Genomic DNA, 21,668 nt, shown 5'->3' on the forward strand with positions numbered 1-21,668 from the left:
TGCCAGAAAATGGTGGTCTCCTTCTTCCCATTTAAATAACTAGGAAAACCAGGGTTCCACAGATGGGAGGTGTGTTTGAATCTTCCACCATTGTTTTTCTCATGTGATTTTATATAAGAATGAATATACTCAGCCTGTTTTTCCTTTGGCAACTGTAAAAGTCTTCCCTTCCTAAGTCAGACAGGTGTTTCTCAAGGTCCTAATGGAACTCCTTCTATTGCCTCCTCCCCATTATTACAAATGGATAAAAATGTAAAATTCTTTAGGAAATGATTGTATTTATGAGTACAGGAGTGTGTGCAGGAGTGTCTTCTTCCTAGTCTCTGAGTCTCTGGCCCACTTCCATCCCATCCCTTGGGCATCACTGGTTATCAACGAGAAGAGATCAGACCAGGTTGAGGGGGGTACACTGTGCCCACTCCTTTTTGTGTGTGCATTGCCTTAGATATCTATGAACAGAATTGCTTGCTGGAATCAATTTCGGTGGTGATGAAGTGTTTATTCTCCTTCGGAGAAAGCTGTTCCCTATACTCTGAGCCCCAATGCTACATTGAATTGGGCTCCTGCTTCTTAATTCTTGCTCTTCTTCAGTCTTTGTGGAAGCAGAGAGAGACAAGTTGAGTGAGAGATATCCATGATCTTTGCATGTTGGGGGAGAAGCACTCTCCCTCTGGCTGGTAGAACATCACAGACTAGTCTAAGGTGGGACAGGAAAGGGCACAATGAGCTGTGGTCAAGAGCTTGTTATTGGGAAGGCTTCCTCCTATCCCACCCTGCATCCCCCCCCCCACCATTCTGCCACCCAACCAGGACCTTTTGTACAGCTGACAATCTCCCACCTCCATTTTTTGTCCATCATCTCCAGCTTGCTTCCCACCAATGAAGTCCTGTCAATCTGCCCCCACCCTCCACCCACTCCAAGGCTCTCTGATCCTTTGGCCAACTCTTGACCACCTCTGCCCCATTTGGACTGTCAAAGGCCCTCCTTCACACACATAGGAGTCCCCCTCCCAGAGAGAGAATTGTCTGAGGGCAGGAGAAAAGGACTTTGCCCAGCCTGCTACCTACAAGGTTCAGGAAACGTTGAAGGAGAGCCCAAATGGAGTCAGTTCTGAGTCATCCCAATTTCACAAGTGGAGAAGCCAAGGGATTGTGCTCAGGCTCATCTTGGGGGCTGTCCATCCCCTTTTGACCCAAAGGCCAGGGGAGTGATTGGTCCCTCTCTTAGGCCAGGTTCCAGTCTGAAGCCTGCCAGCATCCCTAGCTCTGAGGGAAATTTCTTCAGCAGCTGTGCTGGAGTAGCTTGCAGGGAATTTGGGCCACTTTAGCTTGGCTCCCAGTGGAAGCAGAGCCCAGGAGATGAAAGGCAGCTACCCTGGCAGGCTCCCAGGCCGTCTTTGGCCCTTTGCTGTCTGTGTGAGCCTTGGCCAAGCCCCTGCCTTACTTCTTGACTTCACAGTGTCCCTGAGGCCCCTCCCCAACCCCCCCCCAGCCACACGTGCCCCCCTTCAGCAGGGCTGTGACAGGTCTGGAGGAACCAGTCCTGGACCTTTTCCCTGCCCTGGGAGCTGTCCCAGGTCCTCAGCTTGTGCTCCCTGCCCACAGGTCTCCCAGGTTCAGGCAGCTGAGGCTGGGCTGGGCTTTGGGCGGTTCCCCGCATCTGTCTCCTGTGCAGTAGCCATTCTCAGCCAGAGGGGGAGCCGTAGCCTAGGGGAGCCGAGCCCTGGCTAGGCGCCCCTCCCCCGCTCAGAGCTGATGGCCAGTGACGTCAGCGCTTGGACATTCTGCAGGGCTCCTGTGTCAACTCCCTCCCCCCTCCATCGGCCCCCAACCGGCATCACACGCCCACCCGCCTGGCCTCAGCTCCTCTCGCGCCACCCCCCACCCACGTCCGGCTCCGCCGCGTGCGCTTCCAGGCGGCTCCCCACGCACCCACTGCGGCTCATCTCCTCGCTCCCACCTTTGCTGCTGCAAGTGGCCTGGTGCGGGGCTGTTACACACTGTGGCCATCCCGGGAGCCCGGCATGGACGGAGGGAGGCACAGGCACCGTTATTGCTGCCCGGGGCCCCTCTGCTGTGTGTCCACACGTCCCTGCGTCACCCCTTCAAAAGCCCACCCCATTGGGCCCGCTGGGTTCTGGTGCACGAGGCCTCCAACATGGCCGCTGCCCAATCTAGGGGCTTCTGGGGGGCTGTAAGGGGACCCGATAAGGAATCAGCAATCCCTAGAGAGCACGCGGGAGTGCTCAGATCTCAATAGCATGGGAATGCCGCAGAGAATTCAGAATACCATTCTTCAGGAGACCCTCCTCTCATATTCCAGTCTAGGGCTGGGCAGGGCCAATGGGGGAGCACTCATTCAGGCTCAATAAGCAAAGAAGGGAAGCTCACCGAGGAGGAGAGATGTCTGACTCTTCCACCATCGCATTCCATAGGAATGAATATTGCCAGCCTGTGTTGCCTTGGGTTGCCATGACTCTTCTGCCTCAGTCAGGCATGTGTATCTGAAAGTGCCTCTGTGGGCCGCCTTTGGGCTTCTGCCACCGTAACTGCCAATGGATGGGGATGACAACATTTTATGAAGTGATTTGGGGGAACAAGAATTTGCATGTGAGCATGGCAGTGTCTTCTCTGGGTGTGTGGCTGGCTGAGGGGCTGGGTGGGGTTTATGTGGGAGTATCCCATGCTGCACTGCAACATTTGTTGGATCCATGGTAGCAGGTTGGAAGATGTCAGGTTGGAGTGGAGACACCTTCTGCTTTGTGCTTTCTTTTAGATTCCTGTTAACTAGAGTATTTGTAGGAATAAGGGTGGGATAACTAAGAAGGGCCTTTAGCCTTCCTGGGAGGATGCTCTCTCATATCCCTGGCCCCACGTTTACAAATAACTGCACTGGACTTCTGCTTCAGGCCTCATCTTTGTCTTCAGGCTGTTGGCAACAGAGAGACAATGTCAAAGAGAGACTGGCCATAAGGATGACCTCTGTAGGTTGTAGTAGAAGCCTTCTGCCCTGCTTGGAAGAACTTCCCTGATTAGACTGTGTGGGAAATGTAGGGGCTAATGAGGTCTAGAGCAGTGATTGTGATTCAGCAGGCTTCCATCCCCACCCTGATTTCCCCTAGAACCCTTCTGCAGCCCAAGCAGGTTCCTTTAAACAGCTTGCAATTCCTACCTTTGTTTAGTCTGTGATCTCCACTTTCCCTGTGATTATTGAAAGCCCAGAAGTCACTCAGTCCATGTCTACCAAATCTTTGTACATCCTTGTCACTCCATGGTACCCCTCTTTACCCATATAACCCATTTTCTTAATGCCCAAGATAACTCCTTCAGCAGCTCATAATCTAGAAGAGGAATTCTCTGAGACCAGAAAGATGGACCTTGCCTAGGTTTCTACCTCTACATCCAAGGATCTTGTTCATGGAGGGTCCAGAAAGTATGAGGGAGATGAGAAAATCCCTGTTTTACTAAATGAAAGAAATTCTGGGAAGGTCACATCTAAACATCTACATGATCCAAAGCTCCTCACTTGATCTCGTCTCCTCTATGACTGAAGAGTCCCAGAACTCCTGACTCCATTGGGAATTTCTCCACCTCTTTGTGAGGCTACAAGTGTCCATGAGGCTTGGCTCTCAGTAGAGGGAGCTTCCAAGATTTAAGCCAGCTCAGTTGACATGAAAGTGAGTTGTAAACTAAAGACCGGCTTTTTGCCCCTTCCCCTCCTCGCTGTACTGTAACCCTGGCCAAAACTCCTCCTCTTGGATTCACTTAGCCCTTTCTTTCAAATGAGAAGGTTAGACCTGATGAACTCTGAGATCTCTTCCAGCCTCCAGGCCATCCAAAAACTTGCAAACCCCTTCAGACTGCTCCCCAATATCCCTTCCCAAATCCCTTCACCCAGGCAAATAGCCTCTTTCCTCTATGACAGCAACACTGCCAATTTAATGCCTTTTGATGGTTCAGTCCCCATGTAGCTAGTTCAGGCCATGTTCTATGCCTAAGGCATCCCATAGCTAATGGGTTTCCTTGGACCTTCCTCATTAGGCACAGGTGACCCCATGCTACAGATTCTAACCTCATAATGTAAAGTATGGTTCTGGGGGGACCAGCATGGATCATTTCCTTCGCTTATAGTGGATTAAGCAGCCTGTCGCTTGTTTCCTGATGACTTTTCTGAAAAGTGATAATCAAGGTGTCCTTTGGGTAAGTTTCTGGACCTTCTCCCAGCCCCCTTACATATCCATTAGCAGCCCTATGGGGATAAGCAGAGATGTCAGTGCACAACTTGGTCAGTCAGTGGTTCTTCTTCCAACAACCCTACCCCAGTTTCCATGGTCTCCCAATTGGGTATCCCACTAACCTCTCTGGGAGCAGTCATTACCCCTCTAAAACCAATACTCTCAGGGCTCCATTTTCGGTCCCCACCTCCTTTTCCCCTCCCTCATCATCAATGATACAGGAGGCACTCAGGGGTTAGGATTTTTCAAGAGGGTGAGGGGAGATGGAGATTCCTTACTTCTGCTGCCTCCAGGTAGCCTTGCTATGCGGGAGAATGTGGTGGATCGAAAGAGCCCCTGGGCTATCTCTATCCCTACGCTTCTGCTGCTTCTAATAACCCAGCCCCCTCTATTCAGCATTTTATGATGTAATGCGGTCTTTGGGTCATCAGACTATTCTTATCAGGAGAATCTCTTCATTTCCACCTTCCCATTCCTGCTTTGGAGGCCTCCATGTTTGGTCCTATAATCCCATATGCAGAAAGATCAAGCCCTTTTCATTGATATATTTATTCTCTACATTCCTATGACTCTGGAGTCTCTAATATATTTTATAAAGGACGATTTATGTGTATAAAATACAGAAAATATATGACATCTCCTGTGTTATGAGGACAGAGAATATATTCTTGTATCCAAGTGCTCCAGCCATTCTGTCTTTATTTCTTCTCCATCATTACTCATACTGGTTCTATCCATTCATTTCCAGGACATACACATCCTGGGTCCTCAGAAACCACAGCAATCATCCCTTTTCCTCCTCCATATCTAGGTACTCCCAGATATTCTCTCGTTTCCTATATATCTACCTACATATAGGTTCTCTTCATAGATAGACAATAAACATTTATTTTCCTCTTATTTATAAATGGGCTCTCTTCTTTCCTCTCTCTATAGCTGAAAGTATTGTTTCCTCTCTCCTTAGGATGGGCTTTGGAAGACTCCTATGGATGTCCACAGACAGTATCTCATTCCTCACATATAGGAATAAAGAGGGAATATGTGGACCACAGGAAGAGGTATCTAGATGGAATCAGCTCTCACCAGTGAGGACTCATATAGAGATAGAAGCTACCAGAGAACTGATATATGTGAGCAAGGTGAAGAACAATTGAATAATCACATGGTGCTTCCCAAGGGAGAATAAAGTGAATATCTGCACCCCAAATATAAGAGTTTTCATTCCAGTTTGCTCCATAGATTACACAGGGAGTCATTAATGCCTAGAAAGGACTTGTCAGTGCTGAATTCTGAACACTAAGGAATATAGAGGAGAATTCCCAATATAAATCCACAAGGAGAACACAGCAATACTGGAATATATGGGGGAAGAGAGCATGGTTGGGTGCTCCTCCGTGTCTAAATAACCAGATAAACAGGGATTCTGCTCAGAGGATGATGTATCTTAGCCTTCTACTGACCTCTTTCTTGGTATTTTTCCAAAGAAATCAACGTGCTGAACTCTTTTACCTTTGGTCTCTTAATCTCTCCTCCCAATTCAGGCAGAAGTTGAGTCTCAATGCCCTTTTGACACTCCCCTTTATTCTTCTCTCTAAGATTCCTGAAGTATATCAATGAAAAAATTTTAAATGATTGAATTTAGGGGTACAGCAGTGTGTGTGAATCTGCTGTGAAAACCTGTATATATCCGGGTGTCAGTGTTAATATTTGCGGGTGTGTCCTTCCTTCTTTCCCATCCCTATTTAAATAGATCCTTGGTCAGACAGTAGGGAAATTTTTGTAGACACCACAACCATTTTGGGTTTTGTTTTCCCTTAAGAATTTTATTCACTACAGTAATTGCTAGAGTTTGGGGCTTGTTGATGAAATACTTAAAATTAAAGCTCTCCTGGGGAAGTTGCTTTCAAATATTCCTGGTCCCATTTGTCCTTACAAATTGGCCTGAATACTGCTTCTGGCCTCATCTTTCCCTCTTCAACTTTTTGGAATCAGGGAGACAATGTTAGTGAGGGATGTCCCTGAGCTAATATCTTCAAGATGGGCAAATTCTCTCTTCTTGTTCGAGATAGCCCTGTAGACTGGCTCAATGAGGCTATGAAAGTACTGCATTTACCTTGATCTAAAGACAATTCAGGCTTCCTTCCCCACTCTGCTTTCCCCAAGGATCCTTCTAGAGCACAAGGAGGTCCCTTAAATCAACTCACAATTCCCACCTTCATTCAGTTCAGGTTCTTCAATTTCCATTTGATTGTTGAATCCCAAATGGCACTCAACCCATGTCTACCAAGCCTTTCTTGATCCCCATTCCCTTCATGATACCCATCTTTGACCATATCTACCCCATTCCTATTGTCCAAGTACTCCTTCAAAAAACTGAGAGACTCCAGATGACGAATTCTCTTAGATCAGCAAGATGGACCTTGCCTAAGCTTTAACATGTAAATCCCAGGGAAATGTTCAAGGAGGTTCCAGAAAGGAGTAGGATGTGCAAATCCCTGTTTTCCTAAATGAAAGAAATTCAGGGAAGGTCACTTCTCCAGAGGCTGATCTAAACCCCTTACTTGATCTCTTCTCTTCATTGACTGAAGACTCACAGAAGTCCTGGCTCTATGGGGAATTACTCCACCTCATTCTGAGGCAACTTGAGTGCATGAAGCTTGGCTCTCAGAAGAGGTAGCTACCAAGATGTAAGCCAGCTAGCTTGGCAGACAAGAGGATCCTAGACTCATGACCTGTTTTTCTCCCTTCCCTTCATGGCTGTGTAAAATAGACCAAATTCCTCCCCTCTTTTTCACTTCACTTAGCCCTTCCTGTCAAATGAGGAGGTTGGCAAGATGAGGTCTGAGATCTCTTCCATTTTCCATTCGACTCTAATTTACAAGTCGCTTCAGACTCCTCCCCTAAATCCCTCTGCAGCTCATGTCACCAAGTCAAACAGCCTCTTCCCTCAGAGGAGAATGACTAATATTAATCCATAAAGACAACACAGCAATACTAGAATATATGGGGCAAGAGAGAAAGAATGAGTGCTCCTCCATGTCTCAATAACCAGATAATCAGGGATCCTGCTCAGGGGATGATGTATCTTAGCCTGTTACTGACCTCCTTTTGGAATTTTTCCAAAGGAATCAACATGCTCAACTCCTTTGCCTTGGGCCTCTAAATCTCTCCTCCTATTGCTGAAGGATATCAATGAAAATTTTATGTAAATGATTGAATCTAGGACTATAGGAGTGTGTGTGAAGGTGATGTGAAAGCCTGTATGTACCTATCTCTCTGTCAGTGTGAATATTTGTGTGTATGTCTTCTGCCTTCTCTCCCATCCCTTTTTGGAGGGATCCTTAGGCAGACAGTAGAGGGATATATATATAGACCCCACAACTATTTTGGGTTGGGTTCTCCTTTAAAATTTTTATTTAATTGCGGGAGTTTGGGGATTTTTGATGAAATACTTAAAATTAAAAAGCTCTCCTGGGCACATATTCCTGGTCCCATTTGCCCTTACAGATTGGACTGGGTACTGCTTCTGCCTTCATCTTTCCCTCTTCAACCTTTTTGGTATCAGGGAGACAATGTTAGTGAGAGATGTGCTTGAGCTGATCTCTTCCAGATGGAGCAAATCCCCTCTTTCTGTTTGAGATAGTCCATAAGACCAGCTCAATGAGGCCTTAGAAGTGGCCCCATTTGCCCTGAACTAGGGGCTGTTAATTCAGACTTCTTTCCCCACCCTGTTTTCCCCAAGGATACTTCTATAGCACAAGGAGGTTCTTCCCTTTAAACAACTCACAATTCCCACCTTCATTGAGTTCATGTTCTTTGTTATCCATGTGATTATTGACAGCCCAAATGGCACTCAACCCATGTCTACACCAAGCCTTTCTTAACTCCCATTTGCTCCATGGTACCCATTCTTACCCATCTCTAAGCCATTACTATTGCCCAAGTACTCTTTCAACAAGCTGAGACTCCAGGGGAGGAATTCTCTGAGATCAGCAAGGTGGACCTTGCCTAAGCTTTAACCTCTAAATCCCAGGGAAATGTTCATGGAGGTTCCAGAAATTAGGAGTGGGGTGTGCAAATGCCTGTTTTCCTAACTGAAAGAAATTCATGGAAGTTCACTTCTCCAGAGGCTGATCCAAACCCTCTTCTTCTCCTCATTGACTGAAGACTCATAGGAGTCCTGGCTCTGTGGGGAATGTCTCCACCTCATTCTGAGGCAACCTGTGTGCAAGACGCTTGGCTCTCAGAAGAGGTAGCTGCCAAAATGTAAGTCAGCTAGCTTGGCAGACAAAAGGATCCTGGACTCAGGACCTGCTTTTGCCCCTTCCCTTCCTGGCTGTGTAACCTAGACCAAACTCCTCCCACCTCTTCTTCACTTCACTTAGACCTTCCTGTCAAAAGACTAGATTGGAGAAGATGACCTCTGAGATCTCTTCCATTTTCCATCATAGAAGCCCCTTCAGACTCCTCTCCTACACCCCCCTGCAACTCACTTTACCAAGTCAAACAGCCTTCTACCTCAGTGGCAAAAGCACTACCACTCCAATGCTTTTTGATGGTCCAGCTGCCATCCAGCTAATTCTGACTAAAGCCTCCCATAGGCCAAGGGTCTCCCTGGACCTTCCTCCAGAGCCACAGGTGTCCCCCATCCTACAGGGTTTGTCTCACCTCAGAAAGGAAAGCCGTTGTTCTGTAGGGATGAGCAGGGATCCTTTCTTTCTTATGGGACTGGATGCAGCAGTCTGTGGCTTGTGTGTTGTGACCACTTTTCTGCCAACCGATCCTCAGAGTGGCCTTTGGGCAAATTTCTGGACCCCTCTCCCCTCTCAGACATCCATTAGCAGCCCTAGGGGCACAAGCAGACAGGAGAAGATGAGTTCTGGCTTGCCAGACCCTCCCCTTTGTTAATCCCTCCAATCAGAGATGTGGTGGGCAGTGATGTCAGTGCCCACCTTGGTGAGGCAGAAGCCCTTCTCCCAACAACCCTACCCCAAACTCCATGGTCTAGCAATGGGAATCCCAGTAAGTTCTCTGACAGAAGTCAGTGCCCCTCTCACTCCAATACTCTCAGGCTCCATTTTCATTCCATCATCCCCCCTTCCTGCCTCCTCCTTTTCCCCTCCCTCACCATCAGTGCCACAAGGGGCCCCAAAGGGACTGGTCTAGTTCAGGTGGGTGAGAGGAGATAGAAATTCCTTACTTCAGTTCTCTCCAGGGAGTCTGTCAAGGAGGGAGATGACTACAGTGACTGTGATGGATGGCCAGAGCCCCAGGGCTGTCTCTATCCCTACACCTCTGCTGCCTCTTATGACCCTGCCCCCTCCAGTCAGCATATTATGATGTAATGGGGTCTTTGTGTCATCAGACTATTCTCATCAGGAGGATCTCTGCATCTCCCCCTTCCCTTCCTGCTTGGGAGACCTCAATGTGTGAGTGTATAACCCTATATACAGAAAGACCAGGCCCATTTCATTGATATATCTACTCTCCACATTCCTATGAGTCTGGAGTCTCTCACACAGTGTATAAAAGAACATTTGTGTGTATCGAAATGCAGAGAATGTATGACATTACCTGTGTTATGAGGACAGAGAATATATTCAGCTTTCTAAGACCTCAGGCTATCCCCTCCTTTTTCCTCTACAGCATTAATTATACAGGTTCTCTCTATTCATTTCCAGGACTTACACACCCTCTGTCCTCAGAACCCTCAGCAATCACCCTTTTCTTCCTCCTCCATGTCTCGGTACTCATAAATTCTCTCTCTCTTCCCATATATCTACATATATTCTCACTTAATAGATAGATGGATAGACTGACAGACAGATAGGTAGATGGATGGATAGAAAGACAGATAGAAAGATAAAATAGTCAGACAGACAGACAGATCAAAAGATAGAGAGATAGGCTAGTATAGATTTATTTTCCTCTATCTCATTTATATATGGGCTCTTCCGTCTCCTGTCTCCTCTCTGTATATCTGAAAGGATTTTGCTTTTACTCTCCTGCCTGGGATGGACTTTGGAAGACACCTATTGGTGTCCACAGACAGTGTCTTATTCCTCATATATAGAGTAAGGAGGGAATATGTGGACCACAGGAAGAGGAATCTGGATGGAATCAGCTCTCACCAAAGCAGGATTCATATAGAGATAGAAGCTCCCCAAGGACTGATGTATGTGAACAAGGAGAAGCACACTGGAATAATCATGTGACACTTCCATAAAGTGAATCTCTGCTCCCCAAATACAAGAGATTTCAACCCAATTGGCTCCATATTTTTCACAGAGAGTTATATTAATGCCTAGAAAGGACTGGTCAGTGCTGAATTCTGCCCAACAGAGGGGTACAGAGGAGAATGACTAATATTAATCCATAAAGACAACACAGCAATACTAGAATATATGGGGCAAGAGAGAAAGAAGGAGTGCTCCTCCATGTCTAAATAACCAGATAATCAGGGATCCTGCTCAGGGGATGATGTATCTTAGCCTTCTACTGACCTCCTCTTTGGAATTTTTCCAAAGGAATCAACATGCTCAACTCCTTTGCCTTGGGCCTCTAAATCTCTCCTCCTATTCCTGAAGGATATCAATGAAATTTTTATTTAAATGATTGAATCTAGGACTATAGGAGTGTGTGGGAACGTGATGTGAAAGCCTGTATGTACCCATCTCTCTGTCAGTGTGAATATTTGTGTGTATGTCTTCTGCCTTCTCTCCCATCCCTTTTTGGAGGGATCCTTAGGCAGACAGTAGAGGGATATATATATATATATATATATAGACCCCACAGCCATTTTTTGGGTTGGGTTCTCCTTTAAAATTTTTATTTAATTGCGGTAGTTTGGGGATTTTTGATGAAATACTTAAAATTAAAAGCTCTCCCGGGCACATATTCCTGGTCCCATTTGCCCTTACAGATTGGACTGGGTACTGCTTCTGCCCTCATCTTTCCCTCTTCAACCTTTTTGGTATCAGGGAGACAATGTTAGTGAGAGATGTGCTTGAGCTGATCTCTTCCAGATGGACAAATCCCCTCTTTCTGTTTGAGATAGTCCATAAGACCAGCTCAATGAGGCCTTAGAAGTGGCCCCATTTGCCCTGATCTAGGGGCTGTTTATTCAGACTTCTTTCCCCACCCTGTTTTCCCCATGGATCCTTCTATAGCAAAAGGAGGTCCATCCCTTTAAACAACTCACAATTCCCACCTTCATTGAGTTCATGTTCTTTGCTATCCATGTGATTATTGACAGCCCAAATGGCACTCAACCCATGTCTACACCAAGCCTTTCTTAACTCCCATTTGCTCCATGGTACCCATTCTTACCCATCTCTATGCTATTCCTATTGCCCAAGTACTCCTTCAACAAGCTGAGACTCCAGAGGAGGAATTCTCTGAGATCAGCATGGTGGAACTTGCCTAAGCTTTAACCTCTAAATCCCAGGGAAATGTTCATGGAGGTTCCAGAAAATAGGAGTGGGATGTACAAATCCCTGTTTTCCTAACTGAAAGAAATTCATGGAAGTTCACTTCTCCAGAGGCTGATCCAAACCCTCTTCTTCTCCTCATTGACTGAAGACTCACAGGAGTCCTGGCTCTATGGGGAATGTCTCCACCTCATGCTGAGGCAACCTGAGTGCAAGACGCTTGGCTCTCAGAAGAGGTAGCTGCCAAAATGTAAGTCAGCTAGCTTGGCAGACAAAAGGATCCTGGACTCAGGACCTGCTTTTGCCCCTTCCCTTCCTGGCTGTGTAACCTAGACCAAACTCCTCCCACCTCTTCTTCACTTCACTTAGCCCTTCCTGTCAAAAGATTAGTTTGGAGAAGATGACCTCTGAGATCTCTTCCATTTTCCATCATAGAAGCCCCTTCAGACTCCTCTCCTACACCCCCCTGCAACTCACTTTACCAAGTCAAACAGCCTTCTACCTCAGTGACAAAAGCACTACCACTCCAATGCTTTTTGATGGTCCAGCTGCCATCCAGCTAATTCTGACTAAAGCCTCCCATAGGCCAAGGGTCTCCCTGGACCTTCCTCCAGAGCCACAGGTGTCCCCCATCCTACAGGGTCTGTCTCACCTCAGAAAGGAAAGCCGTTGTTCTGTAGGGATGAGCAGGGATCTTTTCTTTCTTATGGGACTGGATGCAGCAGTCTGTGGCTTGTGTGTTGTGACCACTTTTCTGCCAACCGATCCTCAGAATGGGCTTTGGGCAAATTTCTGGACCCCTCTTCCCTCTCAGACATCCATTAGCAGCCCTAGGGGCACAAGCAGACAGGAGAAGATGAGTTCTGGCTTGCCACACCCTCCCCTTTGTTAATCCCTCCAATCAGAGATGTGGTGGGCAGTGATGTCAGTGCCCACCTTGGTGAGGCAGAAGCCCTTCTCCCAACAACCCTACCCCAATCTCCATGGTCTAGCAATGGGAATCCCAGTAAGTTCTCTGACAGAAGTCAGTGCCCCTCTCACTCCAATACTCTCAGGCTCCATTTTCATTCCATCATCCCCCCTTCCTGCCTCCTTTTCCCCTCCCTCACCATCAGTGCCACAAGGGGCCCCAAAGGGACTGGTCTAGTTCAGGCCGTTCAGGTGGGTGAGAGGAGATAGAAATTCCTTACTTCAGTTCTCTCCAGGGAGTCTGTCAAGGAGGGAGATGACTACAGTGACTGTGATGGATGGCCAGAGCCCCAGGGCTGTCTCTATCCCTACACCTCTGCTGCCTCTTATGACCCTGCCCCCTCCAGTCAGCATATTATGATGTAATGGGGTCTTTGTGTCATCAGACTATTCTCATCAGGGGGATCTCTTCATCTCCCCCTTCCCTGCCTGCTTGGGAGACCTCAATGTGTGAGTCCATAACCGTATATACAGAAAGACCAGGCCCATTTCATTGATATATCTACTCTCCACATTCCTATGAGTCTGGAGTCTCTCACACAGTGTATAAAAGAACATTTGTGTGTATCGAAATGCAGAGAATGTATGACATTACCTGTGTTATGAGGACAGAGAATATATTCAGCTTTCTAAGACCTCAGGCTATCCCCTCCTTTTTCCTCTACAGCATTAATTATACTGGTTCTCTCTATTCATTTCCAGGACTTACACATCCTCTGTCCTCAGAACCCTCAGCAATCACCCTTTTCTTCCTCCTTCATGACTCGGTACTCATAAATTCTCTCTCTCTTCCCATATATCTACATATATTCTCTCTTGATAGATAGATGGATAGACTGACAGACAGATAGGTAGATGGATGGATAGACAGACAGATAGAAAGATAAAATAGTCAGACAGAGAGACAGACAGATAGAAAGATAGAGAGATAGGCTAGTATAGCTTTATTTTCCTCTATCTGATTTATATATGGGCTCTCCTGTCTCCTGTCTCCTCTCTGTATATCTGAAAGGATTTTGTTTTTACTCTCCTGCCTGGGATGGGCTTTGGAAGACTCCTATTGGTGTCCACAGACAGTGTCTTATTCCTCATATATAGAGTAAGGAGGGAATATGTGGACCACAGGAAGAGGAATCTGGATGGAATCAGCTCTCACCAAAGCAGGATTCATATAGAGATAGAAGCTCCCCAAGGACTGATGTATGTGAACAAGGAGAATCACACTGGAATAATCACGTGATACTTCCATACAGTGAATCTCTGCACCCCAAATACAAGAGATTTCAAAGCAATTGGCTCCATGTTTCCCACAGGGAGTCACATTAATGCCTAGAAAGGACTGGTCAGTGCTGAATTCTGCCCAACAGAGGGGTATAGAGGAGAATGACTAATATTAATCCATAAAGACAACACAGCAATACTAGAATATATGGGGCAAGAGAGAAAGAATGAGTGCTCCTCCATGTCCCAATAACCAGATAATCAGGGATCCTGCTCACGGGATGATGTATCTTAGCCTTCTACTGACCTCCTCTTTGGAATTTTTCCAAAGGAATCAACATGCTCAACTCCTTTGCCTTGGGCCTCTAAATCTATAAATCTCACAAATATTCCTGAAGGATATCAAGGAAAATTTTATGTAAATGATTGAATCTAGGACTATAGGAGTGTGTGTGAACGTGATGTGAAAGCCTGTATGTACCTATCTCTCTGTCAGTGTGAATATTTGTGTGTATGTCTTCTGCCTTCTCTCCCATCCCTTTTTGGAGGGATCCTTAGGCAGACAATAGAGGGATATATATATAGACCCCACAACTATTTTGGGTTGGGTTCTCCTTTAAAATTTTTATTTAATTGCGGGAGTATGGGGATTTTTATGAAATACTTAAAATTAAAAAGCTCTCCCGGGCACATATTCCTGGTCCTATTTGCCCTTACAGATTGGACTGGGTACTGCTTCTGCCCTCATCTTTCCCTCTTCAACCTTTTTGGTATCAGGGAGACAATGTTAGTGAGAGATGTGCTTGAGCTGATCTCTTCCAGATGGACAAATCCCCTCTTTCTGTTTGAGATAGTCCATAAGACCAGCTCAATGAGGCCTTAGAAGTGGCCCCATTTGCCCTGATCTAGGGGCTGTTAATTCAGACTTCCTTCCCCACCCTGTTTTCCCCAAGGATCCTTCTATAGCACAAGGAGGTCCTTCCCTTTAAACAACTCACAATTCCCACCTTCATTGAGTTCATGTTCTTCGCTATCCATGTGATTATTGAAAGCCCAAATGGCACTCAACCTATGTCTATACCAAGCCTTTTTAAACTCCCATTTGCTCCATGGTGCCCATTCTTACCCATCTCTATGCTATTCCTATTGTCCAAGTACTCCTTCAACAAGCTGAGACTCCAGGGGAGGAATTCTCTGAGATCAGCAAGGTGGACCTTGCCTAAGCTTTAACCTCTAAATCCCAGGGAAATGTTGATGGAGGTTGCAGAAAATAGGAGTGGGATGTGAAAATCCCTGTTTTCCTAACAGATAGAAATTCAGGGAAGTTCACTTCTCCAGAGGCTGATCACCCTCTTCTTCTCCTCATTGACTGTAGACTCACAGGAGTCCTGGCTCTGTGGGGAATGTCTCCACCTCATTCTGAGGCAACCTGTGTGCAAGACGCTTGGCTCTCAGAAGACTAGCTGCCAAAATGTAAGTCAGCTAGCTTGGCAGACAAAAGGATCCTGGACTCAGGACCTGCTTTTGCCCCTTCCCTTCCTGGCTGTGTAACCTAGACCAAATTCCTCCTCCCTCTTGTTCACTTCACTTAGACCTTCCTGTCAAAAGACTAGGTTGGAGAAGATGACCTCTGAGATCTCTTCCATTCTCCATCATAGAAGCCCCTTCAGACTCCTCTCCTACATCCCCGTGCAACTCACTTCACCAAGTCAAACAGCCTTCTACCTCAGTGACAAAAGCACCACCACTCTAATGCTTTTTGATGGTCCAGCTGCCATCCTGCTTATTCTGACTAAAGCCTCCCATAGGCCAAGGGTCTCCCTGGACCTTCCTCCAGAGCCACAGGTGTCCCCCATCCTACAGGGTCTGTCTCACCTCAGAATGGAAAGCTGTTGTTCCGTAGGGATGAGTAGGGATCCTTTCTTTCTTTTGGGACTGGATGCAGCAGTCTGTGGCTTGTGTGTTGTGACCACTTTTCTGCCAACCGATCCTCAGAATGGCCTTTGGGCAAATTTCTGGACTCCTCTCCCCTGTCAGACATCCATTAGCAGCCCTAGGGGCACGAGCAGACAGGAGAAGATGAGTTCTGGCTTGCCACACCCTCCCCTTGGTTAATCCCTCCAATCAGAGATGTGGTGGGCAGTGATGTCAGTGCCCACCTTGGTGAGGCAGAAGCCCTTCTCCCAACAACCCTACCCCAATCTCCATGGTCTAGCAATGGGAATCCCAGTAAGTTCTCTGACAGAAGTCAGTGCCCCTCTCACTCCAATACTCTCAGGCTCCATTTTCATTCCATCATCCCCCCTTCCTGCCTCCTTTTCCCCTCCCTCACCATCAGTGCCACAAGGAGCCCCAAAGGGACTGGTCTAGTTCAGGCGGGTGAGAGGAGATAGAAATTCCTTACTTCTGTTCTCTCCAGGGAGTCTGTCAAGGAGGGAGATGACTACAGTGACTGTGATGGATGGCCAGAGCGCCAGGGCTGTCTCTATCCCTACACCTCTGCTGCCTCTTATGACCCTGCCCCCTCCAGTCAGCATATTATGATGTAATGGGGTCTTTGTGTCATCAGACTATTCTCATCAGGGGGATCTCTTCATCTCCCCCTTCCCTTCCTGCTTGGGAGTCTGCAGTGTTTGGCTGTATAATCCCATATTGAGAAAGATCAGGCTCATTTCATTGATATGTTTATTCTTTACATTTCTGTGACTCTGGAATCTCTACGATATTTTATGAAGGAAAATTTGTGTGTATAAAAATGCACAGAATGTGTGACATCTCTTATGTATGAGGACAGAAAATATATTCAGGTTTCCAAGTCTTCCATATACCCTGTCCTTATTCCTTTTCAGCATTATTTATACTGGTTCTATCATTTTATTTAAAGGACATACATATCCTGGGTCCTCAGAAACCACAGCAAATATCCATTCTCCTCCTCCTCCATGTCTAGGCACTCACAGATTCTCTCTCTCTTCCTATATATATACATATATTCTCCCCAGATAGATATTTATCTTCCTCTGATTTATATATGGGCTCTCCTCTCTTCTCTCTCCTCTCTGTATACCTGAAAGGATTCTGCCTCTTCTCTCCCTGAGATGAGCTTTGGAAGACTCCTATTGGTGTCTACAGACAGTGTCTCATTCCTCACGTATGGGAGTAAAGAGGCAATATGTAGACCACAGGAAGAGGAATCTGGATGGAATCAGCTCTCATCAGTGCAGGACTCATATAGAGATAGAAGTTACCCGAGGACTCATGTATGTAATCAAGGAGAAAAACACTTGAATAATCATATGGCACATCCCAGGGGAGATACAGTGAATTCCTGCACCGCAAATACAAGAGTTTTCATGCCAATTGGCAGCATAGATCACAAAGGGAGTCATTAATGCCTAGAAAGGACTAATCAGGGCTGAATTCCAGACACCAAGGGGGTGTATAGGAGAATTCCTTATTTGAATCCATAATGAGAACATAGAAATACCAGAATATATGGAGAAAGAGAGAATGTTTGGGTGCTCCTCCATGTCTAAATGACCAGATAAACAGGGATCCTGCTCATGGGATGATGTATCTTAGCCTTCTACTGACCTCTTCCTTGGGATTTAACATAGGAATCAAAATGTTCACCTCCTTTTTTCCCCCTTTGGCTTCCTTAATTCTCCTCCCAACTCAGGCAGATGTTTCTCAAGGCCCTTTTTACACCTACCTTTTGTCTTCTCTTCATAATTTCTGAAGAATATCAATGAAAATATTTTTGAAAGGATTGGATTTAGGGGTACAGGAGAGTGTGTGTGAATCTGGTGTGAAAGTCTATTTCTGTGTCCATATGAATGTGTGTGTGTCTAGAGCCTTCTATCCCATACATTGTTTTTTTTTTAACTTTTAAACATTATTTTTATTTGGTCAATTTCAAACATTATTCATTGCATACAAAAATCATTTTATTTTCCTCCCTCCCCTCTTTCCACCCCTCCCATAGCTGATGCTTGATTCCACTGGGTATCACATGTGTCTTTGATCCAAACCCATTTCCATGTTGTTTGTATTTGAACTAGGATGTTCATTTAGAGTCTATATCCCCAATCATATCCCCTCGGTCCCTGTTGTCAAGCAGTTGCCTTTCCTCAATGTTTTTACTCCCACAGTTTGTCCTCTGCTTGTGGACAGTGTTTTTTCTCCTAGGTCCCTGCAGATTGTTCAACGACATTGCATTGATATATTTGATTGTACCACAGTGTATCAGTCTATGTGTACAATGTTCTCCTTGTTCTACTCCTTTCGCTCTGCATCACTTCGTGGAGGTTGTTCCAGTCCCCATGGAATTCCTCCACTTTATTATTCCTTTGAGCACAATAGTATTCCATCACCAACATATACCACAATTTGTTCAGCCATTCCCCAACTGAAGGGCAACCTCTCATTTTCCGGTTTTTTGCTACCACACAGAGCGCAGCTATGAATATTCTTGTACATATCTTTTTCCTTATTATCTCTTTGGGATACAAACCCAGCAGTGCTATGGCTGGATCAAAGGGCAGACAGTCTTTTATTGCCCTTTGAGAATAGTTCCAAATTACCCTCCAGAATGGTTGGATCAATTCACAACTCCACCAGCAATGAATTAATGTCTCCACTTTGCCACATCCCCTCCAACATTCACTGCTTTCCTCTGCTGTCATGTTAGCCAATCTGCTAAATGTGAGGTGATACCTCAGAGTTGTTTTGATTTGCATCTCTCTGATTATCAGAGATTTAGAACACTTTTTATGTGTTTATTAATAGTTTTGATTTCTTTAACTGAAAATTGCCTATTCATGTCCCTTCCTTATTTATCAATTGGAGAATGGCTTGATTTTTTGTACAATTGATTTGCTCTTTGTAAATTTGAGTAATTAGACCTTTGTCAGAGGTTTTTGTTATGAAGATTGTTTCCCAGTTTGATGTTTCCCATCTGATTTTAGTTACATTGGTTTTGTTTGTACAAAAACTTTTTAATTTGATGTTGTCAAAATAATTTATTTTACATTTTGTGACTCTAAGTCTTGCTTGGTTTTAAAATCTTTCCCTTCCCAAAGGTCTGACATGTATACTATTTTGTGTTCACATAATTTACTTATTGTATCCTTCCTTACATTCAAGTCGTTCACCCAATCTGAGTTTATCTTGGTGTAGGGTGTGAGGTGTTGATTCAAACCTAATCTCTCCCACACCGTCTTCCAATTTTCCCAGCAGTTTTTATCAAATAGTGAATTTTTGTCCCAAAAGCTGGAGTCTTTGGGTTTGTCATAGACTATCTTGCTGAGGTCACTTACCCCAAGTCTGTTCCACTGATCCTCCTTTCTGTCTCTTAGCCAGTACCAGATTGGTTTGATGACCACTGCTTTATAATACAGTTTGAGATCTGGGACTGCAAGGCCACCTTCCTGTGTATTTTTTTCATTATTTCCCTGGATATTCTTGATCTTTTGTTCTTCCAAATGAACTTTGTTATGGTTTTTTCTAATTCAGTAAAAAAGTTTTTTGGAAGTTCAATGGGTATGGCACTAAATCGATAAGTTTGGGTAGGATGGTCATTTTTATTATATTAGCTCGTCCTACCCATGAGCAGTTAATGTTTTTCCAATTGCTCAAATCTAGTTTTAGTTGTGGGGAAAGTGTTTTGTAGTTGTGTTCATATAGTTCCTGTATTTGTCTCGGGAGATAGATTCTTAAGTATTTTATATTGTCTAAGGTGATTTTGAATGGAATTTCTCTTTCTAATTCCTGCTGCTGAGATGTGTTGGAGATATATAGAAATGCTGATGACTTGTGTGGGTTTATTTTGTATCCTGCAACTTTGCTGAAGTTGTTGATTATTTCAACTAGCTTTTTGGTTGATTCTCTAGGATTCTTTAAGTAGACCATCATGTCATCTGCAAAGAGTGATAGCTTGGTCTCCTCATTGCCAATTTTAATATCCTCAATTTCTTTTGCTTCTCTAATTGTTACTGCTAGTGTTTCTAGTACAATGTTGAATAATAATGGTGATAATGGGCATCCTTGTTTCACTCCTGATCTTATTGGGAATGCATCTAGTTTATCCCCATTGCAGATGATGTTGGCTGATGGTTTTAGATATATACTGTTTATTATTTTTAGGAAAGACCCTTCTTTTCCTATATTTTCTAGTGTTTTCAATAGGAATGGGTGTTGTATTTTATCAAAGGCTTTTTCTGCATCTATTGAGATAATCATGTGATTTTTGTTGGTTTGTTTGTTGATATGGTCAATTATGTGGATGGTTTTCCTGATATTGAACTATCCTTGCATTCCTGGTATAAATCCCACCTGATTGTAGTGAATAACCCTTGTGATGACTTGCTGGAGTATTTTTGCTAATATCCTGTTTAAGATTTTTGCATCTATATTCATTAAGGAGATTGGTCTATAGTTTTCTTTCTCCGTTTTTGGTCTGCCTGACTTTGGGATCAGTAACATTTTTGTGTCGTAAAATGAATTTGGTAGAACTCCCTCTTTGCTTATTATGTCAAATAGTTTGTATAATATTGGGATTTTCTGTTCTTTGAATATTTGATAGAATTCATTTGTCAATCCATCAGGCTCTGGGGATTTTTTTCTTGGGGAGTACTTTGATGGCCTGTTCAATTTCTTTTTCTGATATGGGATTATTTAAGAATTCTATTTCTTCTTATGTTAATCTAGGCAATTTAAATTTTGTAAATATTCATCCATATCACCTAGATTTGCATATTTATTACCATATAATTGGGCAAAATAGTTTTTAATGATTGCCTTAATTTCCTCTTCATTGGAGGTGAGGTCTCCCTTTCCATCCCTGATACTGTTAATTTGATTTTCTTCTTTCCTCTTTTTTATAAGATTGAGCAATATTTTGTCTATTTTGTATGTTTTTTCAAAATACCATCTTCTAGTCTTATTTATTAGTTCAATAATTCTATCACTTTCGATTTTATTAATTTCTCCCTTAATTTTTAGGATCCCTAATTTGGTTTTCCTCTGGGGGTTTTTAATTTGTTCCCTTTCAATTTTTTTGATTTGCATGTCCAATTTATTGACCTCTGCCCTCCCCAATTTGTTAATATATGAACTCAAGGATATAAATTTTTCTGAGTACTGCTTTGACTGCATCCCATAGAGTTTGAAAGGATGTCCCATCATTGTCATTTTCTTCAATGAAATTATAAATTGTTTCTATGCTTTGCTCTCTGACTAGTCGATTTTGGAGAATCATATTATTTTATTTGTGATTTGTCTCTCCATGTACCACTACTGATCATTAATTTTATTGCCTTATAATCTGAAAAGGTTGCATTGATTATTTGTGCTTTTCTGCAGTTGTATGCCATGTTTTTTATGACCTAGTATATGGTCAGTCTTTGTGAATGTGCCATGTGCTGCTGAAAAGAAGGTGTATTCCTTTTTGTCCTCATTTATTTTTCTCCATATATCTACTAACTCTAATATTTCCAAGATTTCATTCACCTCTTTTGCCTCTTTCTAATTTATTTTTTATCGGATTTATCTAAATTTGATAGTGGTAGGTTCAGGTCTCCCACTAGTATAGTTTTACTATCTATTTCCTCCTTCAATTCCACTAGTTTCTCCTTTAGAAATTTGGCTGCTATACCATTTGGTGCATACATGTTGATTAGTGATATTTCCTCACTATCTATACTCCCTTTTATCAGGATGTATTTACCTTCCCTATCCCTTTTAATCAGGTCTATTTTTACTTTGGCTTTGTCAGATATCATGATTGCAACTCCTGCCTTCTTTCTGTCAGTTG

General features: G+C 44.2%; 2 long non-coding RNA genes across 2 annotated transcripts in view; both read right to left on the reverse strand.

Moving 5' to 3' along the window:
• Positions 1 to 478: 478 nt before the first annotated feature.
• Positions 479 to 21,668, reverse strand: part of LOC103095434 (uncharacterized) — a 38,051-nt gene continuing 16,861 nt past the window's right edge. Inside the window, exons 6-7 of the long non-coding RNA XR_474082.3 lie at positions 2,392 to 2,929; positions 479 to 697 (exon numbers count right to left, since the gene is read on the reverse strand). This is a non-coding gene — a long non-coding RNA (uncharacterized LOC103095434). The remainder of the gene's footprint in view (positions 698 to 2,391; positions 2,930 to 21,668) is intronic.
• Positions 7,636 to 16,353, reverse strand: LOC130456110 (uncharacterized). Its single transcript, XR_008914546.1, has 5 exons — positions 16,188 to 16,353; positions 15,731 to 15,908; positions 12,318 to 12,495; positions 8,904 to 9,081; positions 7,636 to 7,786 (listed from the first exon to the last, which is right to left on the reverse strand). It is a non-coding gene; the product is annotated as an uncharacterized LOC130456110 (long non-coding RNA).

Source organism: Monodelphis domestica, chromosome X (assembly GCF_027887165.1).
Source record: "Monodelphis domestica isolate mMonDom1 chromosome X, mMonDom1.pri, whole genome shotgun sequence".
In the NCBI taxonomy this organism is placed as follows: domain Eukaryota; kingdom Metazoa; phylum Chordata; class Mammalia; order Didelphimorphia; family Didelphidae; genus Monodelphis; species Monodelphis domestica.